At 35.0% G+C, this 17,857-nt stretch overlaps 2 pseudogenes; both read right to left on the bottom strand.

Moving 5' to 3' along the window:
- Nucleotides 1–458: 458 nt before the first annotated feature.
- On the bottom strand, nt 459–4,887 carry LOC128285513 (uncharacterized; annotated as a pseudogene).
- A 606-nt stretch (nt 4,888–5,493) lies between these two features.
- LOC108479093 (pyruvate dehydrogenase E1 component subunit alpha-3, chloroplastic-like) lies at nt 5,494–16,661 on the bottom strand (annotated as a pseudogene).
- Between the last annotated feature and the right edge of the window lie 1,196 nt (nt 16,662–17,857).

Below are 17,857 nucleotides of genomic sequence, written 5' to 3'. Positions count from 1 at the left end.
GACCCAAAATGAAGTGTTTGGATAGTTTCGAGAATGCAAGTTTAAAAATCACGATTACCCGAAACCTAATTGAATTCTATTTTTTATTTAATATATAATTAGTTTTAATTTTTTATAATATAAAAAATATTTTTTTTGAACAAATAGAGATACCCATATTACTAGAAAGAATTGAATTTGGTAATATATCAATAGTAACCTATTTTTCTTTTTCACCAATAATGGTTTAAAAAGAAAAATCCCTCAGTAGCCATTTTTTTCTTCTAAGGGGTAGCCGCACAAAATTTATCCTCTCCTCAAATTGAAGGTCCTAATTCCCAACATTAAAACGAAATTAAGGAGCTAAAATGCTGGCAACAAACCCTTCACACTTTCAGCACCATGAACTAAAATTAACCACTATTTTTTTTCTAGTTTATCACACTTTGCATGCCTTTTTCTCCAGTGCAAAATATAGTTCAGAACGGTACCGTGAATGCTAATGCATATATATCAGCCTCGGGCAAGAAGCAAACACGTGGCCAAGTTGCCGAGCTCATTTGGTTCGAGTTAAGATTTCCATCTTTGTGGATTTTAACCTTAATGTTGAGGTTTTGCTTCTTCTGAAACAGCCAGTCATCATCACCAGAACTGGTTAACTCGCTTTGCAGTGTAGGCATAACCCAATCCTCTACAAGGTTTTTGAATTGTAAAGCTAATTTCGGAGGGCAAGTGGTACACTAGTTTGACGGCGTTGGCACCTTGGCATTATGAGCAAGAGTTTCTAATGTGCGAGAAGAGGAGCAAGCTTTTTCTTTGCGGGGCTTGAAAGTTAGCTCCGGGCATTTAATATCAAAAGTTGAACAAGGTTGTTCTTCCGATTCTTTGCCTAGTCTAGGAGCATGCTCATGCACCCATTGAACAAAGGCCTTGTAACATCCCCTACCCGTATCCGTCGTTGGAACAGAGTACGAGGCATTACCAAGGAGTACAAAACACTTACAGATAATTTAAATATATTTTCATAACAACTTGTCTCAATTTCATATTATTTCATATTTAAGCTTTACTCACCAAAGTATTTGAAATATCATCTTTATGCAAATAACACACATAAGGTACATAATTCCATAGTTAAGAATGAACACATTTATCAAACATATTCCACATTCATATATCAATGTCTTACATTGCCATATATCAATAACCATTATTTTTCTTGTTTTTCAGATAATTATGTGTAACCATTGATAAGCATGTAATTCACTGTTTCTTAATTCACTGTTTCTTCCTGTCAATCACAATTTCAAATGACAAATTCGTGTGAATCAGCTCAACCTCATTAGGTGTTTAAATTCTGTCACTTTGATTCACATACTCATATTTTACTAACATATCTTGTCAAACACAATCTTTGAATGATAAAATCACATAATTGAGCTCAATAATAATAATGATAACATTTATTACATTTCTTTTTTCACATGTTACATTTACGACTTACCAACTTGTCCATTCAAGGAACAACTTACAGATTTGAGTACATCGTGATCTGAAGCCCGAAATGTAGCTGAAGCACATAAGTGCTAAACGGAAGCCCGGAGGCTAACTGAAGCACATAAGTGCTAAACGGAAGCCCAGAGGCTAACTGAAGCACATAAGTACTAAATGGAAGCCCGGAGGCCAACTGAAGCACATAAGTGCTAAACGGAAGCCCGAAGGCTAAACGGAAGCCCGAAGGATAACTGAAGCACATAAGTGCTAAACGGAAGCTTAGAAGGCTAAGCGAGCTCATCGAGTGAACTAAAACCCAAAAGGGTTAGCTGAAACTCATATGAGTTAACAAGCTCGTAAGATCTAAGCGGAAAGCAAACACGAGAATTCGCAACAAATCTGAATCTCGGTTTACTTGGGTAATTTACCGTCAATTCATTTTTTCTTTGAAAGATTATACTCATTTCTGCGTTCGTTCTCTGAAATTCTCGGTTTAATTTCATAACTTTTGTACATAATTTACTTATTTTCAACAATTAACATACATAAATATTAATCACCATTCATAAAATAATATTGAAATTTAATAATATTAACAAATGGTCACTAAATTTAGTTATATAAACTCACAAGTTCGATTTTTGTATTATAGCGATAATCATAATTTCATAATAAATATTCCAAATAAAACATTATATCGTTTCTAATTCAACACTTATCGATTATAATCGAGCATGTGATCAATTTATACACGAGTCATTCATATATTTTTGTATATTTTTCCTCCTCATCCTCTCCATCCACATCCTTAGTATAAACAACACTCTTGTAGGTAACATTATCTATAATTTTCACTATCTACTTATGTGAATATTCAAGCTGTCCATCTGTGTCATAGTCACTAAATTATTTTTATCTTGAGTTGCAGAACTCAAAATTAAGATCCATAAATTTCCCCAGAAACTAGATTTACATATATTCTTACCATAAACTTTTCATAATTTTTGGTTGGGCCAATTAATACAGTTTATTCATTGAAGTCTCCCCTGTTCTGCTGTCTGACAGTTCCGACCCTTCTTCACTAAAAATTAATTATCTCCTCGTACAGGATTCGAATGATGTTCCCATTTGTTTCTCTTGAAAATAGACTCATTCAGAATTCTAAACATATAAATTTAAGCCCCTAATTGTTTTTATCAAATTTTTGATGATTTTACAAAGTCAGAACAAGGGAACCCGAAATCATTCTGACTTTGTCTCACAAAATTTATCATATCTCATGATTTACAATTATATTACTTACATTATTTCTTCTATAAGAAACTAAACTCAATAATCTTTAATTTCATATTTTATTCATCCTCTAATTCCATTTCTACAATTTTTGGTAATTTTTCAAAATTAGATTACTGCTGCTGTCCAAAACAGTTTTAGTGCAAAATTTTGATTTCCATTTTGCCCCAAATTTTACAATTCATACAATTCAGTCCTTGCTCAATTAACCCCTCAATTAAGATAATTTTCTCAATTAATACTTTTCCTAAACATTATAAGTTATTTCATAACTATTGAATTTCAGAATTTCCACATAAAACTCTAACTTCAAACTCTTTTACAATTAGGTCCCAAACATTCACTTTCTATTCAATTCTTACAATAAAATCAACATATAAACAATTTAAAGCTCTAATTCCATGCCAAATCATCATATACTTCCAGAAAATATGTATAGAAACTTTCAATTTCTTTCATAGAATCAAAAACTAATGAATTCAACAATAGGACCTAGTTGTAAAAGTCACAAAAACACAAAAATTTCAAGAAATAATCAATAATTGAACTTAATTGAAGTAAAAATATGAAGAACCAGCTTAATAGAACTCTTCCATGGCTTTTTTCTGATGAGAATGCAGAAAAATAAAGAGAAATCTAGATAATTCCACTTTAGTCCTAGCTTTATTAAGTAAATTTTACAATTTTCCAATTTTTCCCTTAATTCTCCTTATTTTCTTGCTGATTTCATGCCCTTTCCGTCCATTCCAAATAGACTTTAGGTCTATTTTCCTTTTAAACCCTCTTTCTTTTATCAATTAAGCTATTTAATCATTTCCCGCAATTTTGCATTTGATACAATTTAGTCCTTTTTGTTCAATTAACTATCAGAAATTTAAAATTTCTTGACGAAACTTTAATATTAACATATTAGCACTCCATAAATATTTATAAAAATATTTATGGCTCGATTTAAAATTCTCGAGGTCTCGATACCTCGTTTTTTATTCTAATTATTTTAATATTTATTTTTAGTACACTATTCACTATTTCAAAATTTTTCCTAACTTCACATTTAATTTATACTCACTAAATTAATAATATTTCCTACTCATTTGTCGTATTTAGTGATCTCGAATCATTGTTTAAAGACCTTGAAAATTAAGTCATTATGGGCCTTATTAGTGTTTCCTGAGGTAGAGCAAGGCTGTTCTTTGCTGGGTAGTTTTTCAGGATCTTTATGACTTTGGGAAGACAATCGGGGTTGGATAATGCTTCCAGGATTTTGCCCACTGTCGGGAGTCGAGCTCAGCTTCTGTCTTTTATTGCTGTTAAGGGTTCTATCGGAAGAGTTCTGTGGTCCAACCGTCTGACCATGTTCTTCAATAAGCGTACTCTTCTTAAAACATTCCATTTCGTTCTCTCTTTTCTTTTGACAGTCTCCTCCTTTTTTATCTTCTTTTCTCCTCTAGTCTATATGCCTTTTCTTATGACCATGCTTTTTACTTTTAGCTTCACCACTGTCCCGAGACTTATCTCTTTCTTTCTTCTCTTTTTTTTCTCTTTCTTCTTCTTTTTTTCTTTCTTCCTTTCCTTCTTGGCCTTCTCTTCTTCTCTCTTAATCTTAATCGATCCTAATTGTGGATTCTGTTCTTTACATACCCCGGTGGAGGATTTGAAAAACACCAAGACATCTGTTGATTCACCACCAATAACAACAAACAGAAAAAGGAAACCCTAGCTCAAATAAGATCAGGATCGGATCAAGAAATGGAAAAAAAATGAAAAATTTGTAGCCCTAAAATCATTGGGCGATATTAAAGAAAACCTCGAATTTATCTTGCCAAAAAACAAAGAATATTTGAAAAAGAAAAAAAGCTAATTACAAGAGAGGAGATTCTCCGATTTTTTATTTAAAATAGTGAAAAAATTTAAAATTGTTGAATAATTATTGATTTTTAAAATATTTATAAAAAGACTTAGAATTTTATCAAATAATATATAAAAGTCATAAAACAAAGCCCGTTTTGTTAAATAATTCCAAATATTCAAAACAAAAAAGTATATGAAAAACTAAAAACCAAATCGAATTATGGACGGTTTAAAAATCTAAAAAATCCAACCAAACCAAACCAATATCATTATTAGTTTCAATAATGGTTTTTAAAAACGAACTAGTGGTTGAACCAATTAGGTTATCAATTTTTGTCTGGCTATTGGTTCGACTGATCAGATTACCGATCCGCTTTTATTTAAATAAATTATTTAAAAAATTATAAAAATTTTAAAAGTAAAAAACTTGATTCAACCAGTTCAACCAGTTTTTATCCCGATTCACCGCCTTACCTTAGATAGGAGTACCGAACTGGTCCAGTTTCAATAACTGTCGCAAAAAGTTTCTTTGAACAATTTGTTGGAACTATCGTTACCTATTTTGCAAATGCCAGCGATTCACTCGTGTACAAAATATCAGTTCATGAAAGGAACTTCAATATCATAAAAGAAAAATATGAAGACCATCAAACTATGAGCATGGCAGGAAATAGAGCCTACCAAGCTTTGTGATTTGCCATTTAAATCAATTTATCCAAAAACAAATGGAAATTATGTTATGAACCCAAAATTTCATATGGATAGGCAACCTAAATAACACAATACTTGGTACACAATAAACACTAAAACCAAGTGAACAAATAATAATAAATAAGTTGACATAAAGAGTTTTCATCACTCTCCTACTTCGAAAGCTTAGACCTGTGCAGTGCCTTTAGTGAACTTTGGGTCTTCACATCTATATCGGTCATCAGGTCCGATTTCAAAACCTTTTAGATCTGCAAATACATTTTCGAGCAGCTGGCTTCGAGGAGGATCAGGGCTTTCGTCTGCAAACTTAATGGCTTCCTCTACCACATCATCTATCTTTTTATCTATAGCCTTCAAGTCTGTTTCACTGGCCAGACGGTTCTCAATGAGGTATTTTTTCAGTGCTGTGATAGGATCTCTGACAGCGTAGTAAGCTTTCTCAGTTGCCAAACAAGAACAAAAAAATTGAATCATTTTATCTTTCAATCCCCACACTTTCATTTTCAAGCATAATATAACAAACATATTTCTATGGAACATACAGAGTTAATCAGTTCAACTCTAAGACAATATTTTAGGACTAACACAACACACATGGATGCAAGTCGTTCTTGTTTTATCAATGTAACCATAGCCCTAGCAATATCAAATAATCAAAGATAATAAAAGGTTTACTAGGGTCACAAAGCTCATCAAGGTCAGCCAATGAATGTCCTTTAAACCTATATGTCTCACATTCCACCAATGTTGGACCTTCTCCTCTCCTATGATGAAACTCAGGAAAATTTGAGATTGAATGAGAATTGCAATTAAGATTGAATAGGAAGGAAGCTAAGCTAAATCTGAAGAAATTATTTCTGTATTTAGACTACTTATCTTGTACTGTACATTGTGACTATAATATTTATAGGACCTATGAGCAACTGCTCCTATAACAACTTGTAAACAATCCAGCTGTATCAACTGCTCGTATAACAACTTCAACTAACCAATTCCTTAACATTCATCCATCTTCTCAATAGAAAAGACTCAAATAAAGTTTTGAAACTGGTAAAGTACGACATCAAAAGTGGCTTGGTAAGAATATCAGCAACTTGATTACACGCAGGAATCTCACCAACAACAACAGAGCTATCAACAACCTTCTCATGAACAAAAAATAGATCCAACTCGACATGTTTGAACTTAGAGTGTAAAATAGGATTGGCTGTGACTGCAACTACACTAGAACTGTCACATCAAATATTAGGAGTATTGATACATGATATTCGCGACAGGTTTTAAAAATTTATAATTAATTATTCTTGAAACTAACTATTATCACGATAAAGGCAAGTGTACATATCGAACAGTAGTATAGCTTTAGCAAGACTGGATTGTCGAACCCAAAGGAACCAAGAGTACTAGTAATTACTTTTTTTTTATTATCTAGCCTAAAAATTAAGGGATTTATTTATCTAAACTAATTAACTAAACTAAGAGTGCACAGAGAGAAATTGGGGAAAAGCTTTTGGGAAAATTCGATTGATTAAGACAATACCCAAGGAAAAATCCACCTAGACTTTTCTTGTTATTTGACTCTGAATTAGACAATTTATTCATTTGACTTGATCTATAAAAATCCCTAAGTTATATTATTATCTCTCTCCAGACTAATAATGTCTAACCCTAGGTTGATTTAATTGAAATCTCTTTCTAATTAACGCCCTAGTGTTGCATTAACTCGATCTATGGATCCCCTTATTAGGTTTCACCCTAATCCGGCAAAATCTTATCACCCTATCTCTAAGCGTACAATCAACTCCGCTTAATTACGACAAATTTACTCTTAGACAGGATCTTTTCCTCCTCTGGATAAGAGCATAAACTTGAATCAATATCCTAGAATATTAAAACAAGAATTAAAAATACATAATTAAGAACAAGTCAAATATTTATCATACAATTCAGATAATAGTAACAAGATCTGTCTTAGGTTTCATTCCTCTTAAGTATTTAGGGGGTTTAGTTCATAATTATAAAAGAAAACATCTCAGAAGAATAATGAATACGAAACATAAAGAAAACCCAAAACCCTTGAATGGAAATTGAAGAGAGATCTTCAGTCTTGACGATGAATCCGGCTTCTGAGATGGACCAATCAGCTTCCCTTAAGTAATTCCTTGCTTTCTACTCCGCGTGTCAGTTTTAAGTGCCTCATCCGGTGTTTAAATAAGCTTTAGAATGCCTAAGAGCCCTCAAAAGTGGCATTTTCCGAATAGGGCTATACTTGGGCTCGGTAGGGACACGCCCGTGTGCAATTACTCCAGCTCGTGGTCAAGGCTGTTGAATAGGCACGCGTGTGTAGTCTACCAGTGTAAGTCGTGCTTTGATCCTGCCAAATAGATACGGCTGTGTGACACGCCCGTGTGAGGAAGTCCAGGCCGTGTTGATTTCCCACGTGGGTCTATTTTCTCCATTTTCGGCCCGTTTCTCGCTCTTTTTACTCTTCTATGCTTACCTAAGTATAAAACATGAAATTAAAGGATTAGGAGCATCGAATTCACCAAATCTAAGGAGAAACTATCTATAAATATGCTAAGCATGGGATAAAAATATGTATAAACTACGGTTTATCAAATACCCCCACACTTAAGCGTTTGCTTGTCCTCAAGCAAAATTCTCAACTCACAATCAAAATAAATTCTTCTCAATTCATAATCCCTATCAATAATATCTCAAAATAATCCATAAGTAATCATACATTGAAAATTCAACTAAAAATACATCACAATTTCGAACATTCCAAGTTGAGCATTTTATCATGAAAACATAGGTGTACTCTCCCCCCCATCTAAGTAATCACCTTTGATCAAAATATTACAGAGTTTAACATCCTAACTAAAGATTCACTCAAATCACTTGAGGTGTTTAAGAACATCAAATAAAGCACTCATTAGTCAATATGAAAAGTCATTACCATAGGCTTGTATGAAAATCAAATCTCCACCACTATATATTGAGATGATACATCAATCAAAAAGGTCTTTAGAGGGTTGTAACATGGCTTTAGTTAGGGGGTGTGGTCACAAGCTGAAAGAAAAGGTTAGAATCAAGATTGAATTGAAGAAATCACCTAACTAGAAAAATAACTAATTATCAGTTGAATACAAGTGAGCTTCTTCTCAGAATATGGAATTAACATTCAAGCTCAAAAATGACGAATTACTACTAATATGTATGTAAGTATTGTTTTTTTTAAGAACAAGTCAAATAACATAGAACTTAATTGTTGCAACGAATAATAAAACATAGCTAAGTAATTGGTTCAAATCAAATCTCGACAAAAAATAGGGATCAAATTAGGGGATTTCAACAATAATGGGTTATGAATTAATATTAAGGGTAAATCAATTGATGGTTTGTTAGGCTCAAAGGGGTTCAATAAGGGTTAATTATGAAGGTAGGCTTTTGTGGAGTGAGTGGGTTAAACCCAAGTTCCTTTATCATCTTGACATATCAAATCAAATGGTGTGGTCTTGATATGCATAATCAAGCAAGTTCTAGAATAACAAATCAATACTAACGCACTCATAATAAAAGTGAGCATGAAAGAAATAAAATATGCTCTAAAGGCTCAAGATCTCACAAAAATTATGGCTTTTTGATGTTTAAACTTGTGAATTTCAACTCAAGATAATACCTAAACTTAGGGAAGCAATCTAAAAGTTTTTTTTTAATTCTTCAAAAATCAACTTATCATGCTTGATTCCCTAATGTCTTAAAGTTTAAACAATCAATGCATAAATGCCTATGTTTTAATTCAAGAATGTCAATAAAAATCATAAATTAATTAAAATTCATTCTAATAGTGATATGAGTGATTCACGTGAGCATAAGACAAAATTCAAGAATTTCTAATGATGATATAAAAGACCCCCCACACTTAAGATGTACATTGCCTTTAATGTACAAAGATGGATATACTGAAAAATGTAGATATATAATTATAAGATAGGGAGAAAAGTAAAACTTCCTGAATGATGAATGAATTCCTTGAATTGAAGTTATAGAGAATAATTGACCAAAGCAATGATGAGAGTAGAGGAGGATACTCTGGTGGTGGTAGAGGTTCATTAGTCCATAAGTTCTGCACCAAAAGAATATTATATCTGATAGTAGCTATGGTCGTGGTCGAGCAGGACATGGCAGTCATGGAGAACCTTTTCTAGTGAAGTTTTTAGTTTCTAAGTGATGATGAACTTTGGAGCTCTTTATAACTGTGATAGAATCAGGAACTTTTTAGGAAATATAAAGAAGCATAATTACTCGTAAAGAAATAGTCGAATAATAAAAAAATTATAAAATCTCAAGATAAAATAGTATTAAAAGGAAATAAAAAAGTAATTTCAAAATATAAAGATAAAAATAAAATAAATAATAGGTGTTTATAAAGAAATTGGGGCACACGGCCGTGGGGCACGCCCGTGTGCCCTCATTTCAGCTCATGCATTTCGTGGTTTTTGAAATTGGGCGATTGGTGTACACGGCCATGTTGCACGGCCATGTCAATCTTCGTTCGCCTCTCCCATGCCCGTGTATGCAGGTGCACACCCGTGTTATTTTGACAGGCTCGACCACGGTGGGTGGGCACGATCGTGTCGCACGCCCGTGTTAAATTCTCAGTTTTAACCACGGTTTCTCAACATGGACGTGTCACACGCCCGTGTTGTTTTGATAGACTCGCCTACAGCCACGTTGCACGGTCGTGACGACTTATCGCAACTCGTGTTTAAGAAAAATTTTACCCTATTTTCACACGACCGTATCGTACGGCTGTATCTCCTCCCGTGGTGTGAGCACAGCGTAAGGCGCGCCCGTGTATCCTACTGTATGGATTAGAGAACCTGTGTTTCAATGACTCAGTTAGTGATTAGATGTTAAAACTAAAATTTTTAAAGAAGTTATCATCGTTAGTGCTCGGGTTTCCTCCCGAGAAGCACTTATTTATAGTCTAAGCTTGACTTACCTTTCTGGTGCATGGTCATGGTGGTGCGAGGAGTTTACACTCCTCATCCCTGCTATCAATTTTATCAACATAAGGTTTAAGACGAGTACTATTTACCTTAAAAGTGCCGAATTTGGGATGAATTACCTCGACTATACTATATGGGAAAATACTGAGTACAGTAAGAGGAATTGCTCCGTTAGGTTCAGAAGTGGCAATGTGAGGGTCTGCTGCATCTAGTAGTACTTTGTCTCCAACCTTAAGTTGATTTGGTGCGACATTGAGCTTGTCATGGCTTGGTTTTAGTTTATCGTGTGTCCTCGATTTATGTGTCCGCCATTCATCTAGTTCCTCGATTTGTGGCCTTCATTCTTCATAGATAGGTCCTTTGTTATTGCTTGAACATGACTCATGTAGGTTCTTCGAACTTATTTCCTACAAAGTAGGTTGCACTACATGGTCAGTTTTAGTAGAATGATTTATACGACCACCTTCAATTTTTGATGTGTTACTCGTATTACGAGCTTGAAAGGTGATTGTTTCATCTCCCACACGAAGTGTGAGTTCACCTGTGCGAACATCAATTATTGTTTTAGCGGTTGCTTAAAAGGGTCTCACTAAAATTAAAGGAACGTTACTATCCTCCTCTATGTCTAGAACAACGAAATCAACTGAGAATATAAATTTGTCAATTTTAACGAGTACATCTTCAATAATCCCCCTAGGAAATCTAATTGTTTTATCGACTAATTGAATACTCATCCTAGTTTGTTTGGGTTTCCTAAGACCTAGTTGCTTAAACATTTTGTAAGGCATAACATTGATATTAGCCCCTAAATCAGCCAAAGCATTATTAACGTCTAGGCTACCAATTAAATTGGGAATCGTAAAACTCCCTGGATCTTTTAATTTGTTGGCGACTTATTCTAAGATATGGTGAGCAAGCGCATTAGCTCCACATGCGACGCCTCATCCAACTTCCGCTTATTTGTTAAAAGTTCCTTTAGGAATTTGACTGCATTTGGCATCTGTGAAAGAGCTTCAATAAACAGTAAGTTAATATGTAACTTCTTTAATAATCTAAGGAATTTACCGAATTGTTCATCTATGCGGTCTTTCTTTGTCGCGTTGGGAGATGGCACACGAGGTTTGTACTCTTTACTTACTGATTTCTGGTCATTGTGGTCCACCTCACCTTTACCTTTACTTACCATAATTTCTTGCCTTTGTTCTGGTTCAGATGTAACTAACCATTCCTCATCTTGAATGGTAATTGCATTGAGTTGCTTCCTTGGGTTAGATTCAGTGTTACTCGGCAGGCTACCTTGTGGTCTTTCAGATATCAATTTAGTGAGCTGACCTATCTGAGTTTCAAGCCCTTGGATCGATGCTTGTTGATTCTTAAGTGCTGTCTCGGTATTCTAAAAATGAGTTTCTAACACCGAGATAAATTTTGTTAGCATCTCCTCAAGGTTCGACTTTTTCTCTTGTTGGTAGGGTGGTTGTTGGAAGCCTGAAGGTGGTGGTCTCTGATTCCCTTGGCCTCCCCATGAGAAATTTGGGTGGTTCTTCCAACCTGCATTGTAAGTATTACTATAAGGATTATTTTGAGATCGAGGATTATTACCCATGTAATTTAACTGCTCGTTCTCAATGTTATGGCCATAAGGTGGGTATTCTGAATTGCTTGATCCACCTCCACTTGCTTCGCATTGTATTACTGGGTGAACCTGTGTAGAACCAAGAAAACTGTCAATTTTTCTATTCAAAATTTCTACCTGATTAGAGAGCATGGTGACCAAATCGACGTTAAAAACGCGGCTGTTTTCGTTTGCTCTGTCCTCATGACTTGCCACTAATAATTATTCAGTGACATCTCTTCTATAAATTCATAAGTATCCTCAGGTGTCTTATTATTGATAGTTCCGCCAGCAACTGCGTCAATCATCTGTCGAGTTGAAGGATTCAAGCTATTGTGAAACTTTTGAACCTGTAGCCAGAGTGGTAACCCATGGTGAGAGCACCTTCTCAACAGATCCTTGTATCACTTCCATATATCGTAGAGTGTTTTTAAATCCATCTGCACAAAAGAAGAGATATCATTACGTAATTTGGCTGTTTTAGCCGACGAAAAATATTTTAATAAAAAATTTTCGGTCATTTGTTCCCAAGTAGTGATTGACCCTCGTGGTAACGAGTTCAACCATTGTTTAGCCTTATTCCTCAACGAAAAGGGAAAAAACTGAAGGCGAATGGCATAATCAGAAACGCCATTAATTTTAAAAGTGTCGTAAAACTCTAAGAAATTTGCCAAGTGAGCGTTGGGATCCTCGTCCTGCAAACCATCAAACTGAACAAACTGTTGGATCATTTGAATGGTGTTAGGTTTGATTCAAAATTATTTGCGACAACAGCGAGCCTAACTATGCTCGATTAGGTTCTGTTAAAGAAGGTTTAGCATAATCATACATAGTATGTGGAGCGAGATTCGATTAGCGATGAATCGTAGGAGGTAGCGGATTTTCTTGGTTTTCAACCATCTCCTCGGTTATGGTTGAAGTATCATCCTCTTGCTCTTCCTCTGTGTATCGTAAGCTTCGCCTTATTTCTCTTCAGTTTTTACAAACTGTGCGATCGATCTTACTATCAAACAGTAATGGTCCCGACGGGTTTCTGCTAGTCATACACTACAAAAACCTTCCAGGAACGAATAAAAGAAAAATTAGAAAAGAAAATAAAAATTTAAATTGCAAATAAAGTAGAATGGCTAAAGTAATAAAAATCGAGTGTTCCTAATATCCTAGTTCCCCGACAACGGCGCCAAAAACTTGATACATGATATTCGCGACAGGTTTTAAAAATTTATAATTAATTGTTCTTGAAACTAACTATTATCACGATGAAGGCAAGTGTACCTATCGAACAGTAGTATAGCTTTAGCAAGACCGGATTATCGAACCCAAAGGAACCAAGAGTACTAGTAATTACTTTTTTTTATTATCTAGCCTAAAAATTAAGGGATTTGTTTATCTAACAACTAATTAAATTAACTAAGAGTGCACAAAGAGAAATTGGGGAAAAGCTTTTGGGAAAATTCGATTAATTAAGATAATACCCAAGGAAAAATCCACCTAGACTTCACTTGTTATTTGACTCTGAATCAGACGATTTATTCATTTGACTTGATCCCTAGAAATCCCTAAGTTATATTATTATCTCTCTCGAGACTAATAACGTCTAACCCTAGGTTGATTTAATTGAAATCTCTTTCTAATTAACGCCCTAGTATTGCATTAACTCGATCTATGGATCCTCTTATTATGTTTCACCCTAATCTGGTAAAATCTTATCACCCTATCTCTAGGCGTGCAATCAACTCTGCTTAATTATGACAAATTTACTCTTAGACAGGGTCTTTTCCTCCTCTGGATAAGAGCATTAACTTGAATCAATATCCTGGAATATTAAAATAAGAATTAAGAACACATAATTAAGAACAAGTCAAATATTTATCATACAATTCAGATAATAGTAACAAGATCTGTCTTAGGTTTCTTTCCCCTTAGGTATATAGGGGGTTTAGTTCATAATTATAAAAGAAAACATCTCAGAAGAATAATGAATACAAAACATAAAGAAAATCCAAAACCCCTGAATGGAAATTGAAGAGAGATCTTCAGTCTTGACGATGAATCCGGCTTCTGAGATGGACCAATCGGCTTCTCTTGAGTAATTACTTGCCTCCTACTCCGCGTGTCTGTTCTAAGTGCCTCCTCTGGTGTTTAAATAGGCTTTAGAATGCATAAGAGCCCTCAAAGTGGCCTTTTTTGAATAGAGCTATACTTGGGCTCGGCAGAGACACGCCCATGTGACACGCCCGTATGCGATTACTCCAGCCCGTGGTCAAGGCTGTTGAATAGGCACGAGCGTGTAGTCTACCTGTGTAAGTCGTGCTTCGATCCTACCAAATGGACACGGCTGTGTGACACGCCTGTGTGAGGAAGTCCAGGCTGTGTTGATTTCCCACGTGGGTTCATTTTCTTCGTTTTCGGCCTGTTTCTCGCTCTTTTTACTCTCCTATGCTCACCTAAGTATAAAACATGAAATTAAAGGATTAGGAGCATCGGATTCACCAAATCTAAGGAGAAACCATCCATAAATGTGCTAAGCATGAAATAAAAATATATATAAATTACGGTTTATCAAGTATTGTCAGACTGGATCTGTAATTCTTTAAGTAATGAGATTAACCAAGTAACATCACTGGTGGCTGCAGCAAAGCCCCGATATTCAGCCTCAGCCGTGGACCGAAAAACCACTTGGTGTTTCTTGAAACACCAAGACACGGGAGTGTGACCAAAATAGGCACAATATCCTGAGGTCAACCTCCGATCATCAAAACTCAACCCCCCGTTAGCATCAGCATACCCAACTAGAGATAATCGACCAGACGGACGAAAAACAACCCTATAATCAAGTGTGCCACAGTACTACAAAATTCGTTTTAATGCAACCATATGAACAGTGGTAGGGTTATGCATAAATTGACAAATCTAGTTTACTACATAAGTAATATCGGGCTGAGTAAGAACCACATACTGTAGTGCACTAGCAAGGCTCCTATACTCAGTCGGATCATTCAAATGATCACCGTCATCTTTAGAGATGGTAGACGAGCTAACTATTGGTGTATGAACACTCTTCACATGAGACATCGAGCTTCTGGCAAGATCACGTATATATTCTTTTTAACAAAGATGAAGGTACCCTGAGGAAGAGCGAGTAACTTCTATCCCGAGAAAATAGTGAAGGTCGCCTATATCCTTAGGTGAGAACTCGTCATTTAACAACTGAACAAACCAATCTATAGAGTAGGAAGACTTTCAGTTATGATAATATCATCCACATACACAATGACATAAAGAGTGGAACCAGACTTAATCCAAACAAACAAAGATGCATCAGATTTCGATATGACGAAGCCAACAGAAATGATAAACCGCTTTAGTTTTTCAAACCAGGTAAGAGGAGCTTGATGGAGACCATATAAAACTTTCTTTAGACGGCACACAAAGGGTTTGCCATTTGAATCACACTGAACATACCCCGGAGGAATAGGAAGGAAGCTAAACTAAACTTGATGAAATTATTTCTGTATTTAGACTACTTATCTTGTACTGTACATCGTGACTATAATATTTATAGGACCTACGAGTAACTGCTCCTATAACAACTTGTAAACAGACCAACTGTGGATCAACTGCTCGTATAACAACTTCAACTAACCAATTCATTAACATCCTAGCTCTGCCAATTGCTTCCTTAGCCACTTCCCTCACTTTCAATACATTCATCCCATCCACATGAATACTGGGCATCCCAAAAGCCGGTACTTTATTATAAAGTTAAGGATTAGAAGTAGCCCTCAAATGAGACATCCCAATAGCCCATAAATTGTTCTCAACAACAAACACGATGGGTAATTTCCACAACGCTGCCATATTCAAACACTCAAAGAACTGTCCATTGTTACAAGTCCCATCCCTGAAAAATGCCAAAGTGACGTAATCGTAATCCGCTTTTTTTAAAACCTTCTTCTTATACTTAGAGGTAAAAGTAGCACCGGTGGCTACAGAAATCCCTTCACCAATAAAAGCGAACCCACCGAGCACATTGTGCTCCCTCAAGAACATATGCATCGATCTACCTTGGCCACGGTAACAGCTGGTAGTTTTACTAAATAGCTCACTCATGACAGCACGTGCAGAGACGCCTTTGCTTAAGGCGTGCACGTGATCACGGTAAGTACTGACGACGGAATCTTACTGCATTAAGAGCTTAATGAAACTAAACGAAACAGCTTCTTGGCCATTGTAAAGATGAACGAAACCAAACATTTTGCCTCTGTAATACATTTGAGCACATATATCTTCAAACGCTCTTCCTAATACCATATCTTCGTATAATTCCAACCCTTCCTCTTTCGTAATTAACTAAAAAAAGAAATTAAAAGAAAGGGAACTTTAAACATAAAATAAGAAAAAAAAACCCAGATTTGGTATGAAACAGATTAACATAAAGAAAGTAAAAATGGAGTTGTTACCAGATTGGGGGTAGATTTGGATTTCTTTTTCTTGACGACATCAGAGATGGTGACGACGGTCCCATATCGACGGTAGAGATTCAAATTAGAAGAAGAACTAAGGTGAATGAGTTTGCGGGTGGATCCAAGGAAGGGTGAGGTGGTAGTGGGGATTGTGAGAGGGTTATTTTGAGAAATGGGGGAAATTCTGTTGAGAGGGAATGGTTGGGCGGCGAACTTGGAAGCTGAGAAAGCTGTAGCCATTTCTTCCCTTGTTTTGCTAATGGGGAGAAGTGTTTGGGAGGAAAGAAAAGGATAGAAAATTGGAGGTGAAGAACGAAGACAAAGTGGGAGGTGATTGTAAAAGAGAGGGAGGAAACGATGGAGGAGGGGGTATATGGTGGGTGGAGGAAACAAGGAAAAGGGCATGGGAATGGTCACAGGATTTAGTTTTGGGATAAATCAATCATTTAGTTCCTAAACTTAATAACTAATTTCAATTTAGTCCTTAAACTTCGTTTTTGGTCCACATTAATCCGTAACTTGATAAAATTTCCTAGTTTGGTTCATATGATGAGGTGATACTTTGATATTGTGTCGTATCATCACCTAAAATTTATATATTTCTATAAAAAAAAAGTTAGGTGATGTCATGACATAATCTAAGAATTACTTGTCATTAGAATGATCAAAATTATTGAGAAAAATTACAAAATGTTAGGATTTATAAACCAAGTTGAAAAAATTGTCATATTTAGGAACTAAATTTTGTTGTATCCCTTTCATTTTAAATTGATTTGTACCAGATTTCGCTCAATTTATAAAATAGATTATAAATTGAATTCTTTGACATTTTAAAATAAGAAAAATTGCTCACTTAATCAAATTTAAAGGCATATGAAAGTCATATAAAAAAAATCTAACTTTCACTTTCTTATAATCTCATTTTTAGTTTTTTTATCCTTGAATGAATAATTTAATAGTGTTATTAATTAGACTTCAATTATTAAATTAAGAGAATATAGGGATTAATTTTTAAAATTAAAAGTAGGATACTAAAATTTAAATGTAGAATAACGTAGGGACTGATAGCAAATTGGACCAAATAAAAAAACAAAGAAACAACAATATGTATTAGTGCTTTGGGTTAGATTTCTTGCTGTCGTCGCTAAGTGAAAGTACCAAGTATGGGCTAGGCATGTTTGTGAGCCGAGCTACATGTTTGGATTCTCAATCTCAACCTAACCATAAGCAACCCAAGCTCAAGCATAGCAGAGTTTTTATTAGAAGCCTTAATGGACCGGGCCAGATTCTGGTCAAATTTAAGTATGATATTAATATATTTTATTCTTACTCAAGTTTGGTTTAGTCAGAACTATAAACTTAGAATTTTACTCAAACTTTTTCATATTTGTAAATGGTTAACCAAATCCAATTTAGACTTGTCTGTATTTTTTAAT

Source organism: Gossypium arboreum, chromosome 12, assembly GCF_025698485.1.
Source record: "Gossypium arboreum isolate Shixiya-1 chromosome 12, ASM2569848v2, whole genome shotgun sequence".
Lineage (NCBI taxonomy): Eukaryota > Viridiplantae > Streptophyta > Magnoliopsida > Malvales > Malvaceae > Gossypium > Gossypium arboreum.
The sequence above is the reverse complement of the archived record's forward strand: the minus strand, read 5'-3'. Positions and strand labels throughout refer to the sequence as shown.